Source organism: Pyxicephalus adspersus, chromosome 5, assembly GCF_032062135.1.
Source record: "Pyxicephalus adspersus chromosome 5, UCB_Pads_2.0, whole genome shotgun sequence".
NCBI lineage: Eukaryota > Metazoa > Chordata > Amphibia > Anura > Pyxicephalidae > Pyxicephalus > Pyxicephalus adspersus.
The window spans coordinates 3,863,635-3,865,615 of NC_092862.1; the positions used below are offsets into that span (position 1 = coordinate 3,863,635).

General features: G+C 42.1%; 1 long non-coding RNA gene across 1 annotated transcript in view; it reads left to right on the forward strand.

Moving 5' to 3' along the window:
- Window positions 1-1,981, forward strand: part of LOC140331936 (uncharacterized) — a 46,933-nt gene that overhangs the window by 34,251 nt on the left and 10,701 nt on the right. The window lies entirely within an intron of this gene.

Genomic DNA, 1,981 nt, shown 5'->3' on the forward strand with positions numbered 1-1,981 from the left:
AAATAAATAACATGATTTGTGATCAATAAATAGGGCTTTAATCAACTACTCTCCTACTTAAAAGTGTTTTGGCCCCCAAGTGAATTATGCATGCTTTTTTTTTTCTTTAATAGATCACATTAAGCTGTTCTGACATCTGTTAAACGATTTATTTTCCTAAAAGCAAATGAAAGAGATTTGCTAATTCCAGAAGTCGCTTCATGAATATAAAACTCGGGAGAAGAGCCGAACAAGCAAAGACGGATGAAATCTCCGGGGCGCTCCAATGGCTGACGTGGCTCACGTCTTTCTTAAACTCATTTCTTTTCCATTTGCATCATTTGTGATCTGGCAGATTTTACAAACAATGACATATTGGGAGGTGAGAGGTGGTGGTCGACGGCTGAGAGCTTCAAATACCTATCAGGCACTTCCAGGAATGCTTTAAGCGGCTTTAAAGTTGTGACAGAATGCTGAAAATTGGAGATTCAGCCAAACTGCTAAATGCAGAACTAAACTAATTGCAAAGGGATCAATAAGCCTGCCAAATGAGTGAAGGATTTGTTTGTTTTTCTGCATTCCCCCACTTGCGTTATATGGGCCTGGAGCACCCATTCTGATCCAGGGTACAGGTTTCTGCCAGAGGTAGCAAGAAATTCGGTCTCTGATTGAATTCTGATTGACCCATTCTGTTTCTTGGTCTCTGATTGACTTCCCATTGAATGATGCTTGCATAGTCCTAGGGCCAACACCACTTAGTAGAACCAGCTGCATGACTCCAATGATGTTTTTTGCTGTCTGTAAAGCAGTTAGTCCAACCATCATTAATTATTTCTACTGGCCACCAAGAGGCTTTTTCTTATTGCCCCTCCAAAAAAAAATATTGGTTGTAGATGTGGTTCCCTAAGTCCTGAAAATGATTTTTAGGTTCCTCAAGGATAAAAAGTTTGACAAAGTCTGGCATATTAAGGGATTACAGTTTACAGGTCACTGCCCTGTTTGTTTTGTAGTCTCAATATAGTGAACCACCTAAGAGTCACAAACTGCTCATTACTTAAGGAACCCCTNTCGCCAAAATTTTTGGTACCGTGGACCACTAAAATTATTGGTTTTGAAGCCGGGTGTCAAGAGATTGAAACTTCCCCCACAGTGACGTCATGATGCCAGAATCCCACCCACTCTCCTATCGCAGATCTCAGTTGAATTAGGAGAATGAGCGGAGATACAACCAGCCCACTTCAATGAGCCTGTGATCCGTACAAGGAACATGGTCAGGTGCGCCCTCCCAGCGATGTCCTTCTCTTTACTCTACTTGGGGGCATACCAGCCAGAGCCACGGACCACCAAAATCTTCTCGCAGACCAGGACCACCGGTTGGCGACGGCTGATTTAGAGGTTGCTAGGAGTCCCTTGAGCAATGAGCAATTGACACATCTTAGGCCAGTTTAAGTACCACCTATGATCTTTTTGTCCATCTATAAGGGTGACCGGCAACTGGTCGACAATGTAAGAGGAATTCTTCCCACTGACCACCACATACAATAAATAATTTTTAGTAATTAGGGATGAGCGAGTTTTTAAAACCCGATCTCACGGCAAATTCGTCTGTTCTCACTTACCGAAATTGTAAGCGAGAATGGCAGGTGCCCTGGGGATTGCAAACATGAGGATTCCCAGGGAATCCTGTGAATCCCCTGGGAATCCTCCTGTTATAATTTCCTCGATCTTCGCAAAATCAGTTGGCCGAAATTTCGCAGAACCATCGTAACTTGAAGGAAATTTTCGCCAGAATGCCAGAAGCATTCTTGCTCATCCCTATTAGTAATTATAAAAAGGGTTCCCCAAGACCTGAAGGTTATTTCAAGGGTACCCCCACGTTAAAACGATCAGGAAAGATTGATATAGACAATGCAGGGTACCATAAATCTATGCTTTGTAAGTACAGTATGAACATTTAGCAATACATAATCATTTAAAAGTACAACAGAGACAATAAACAGTT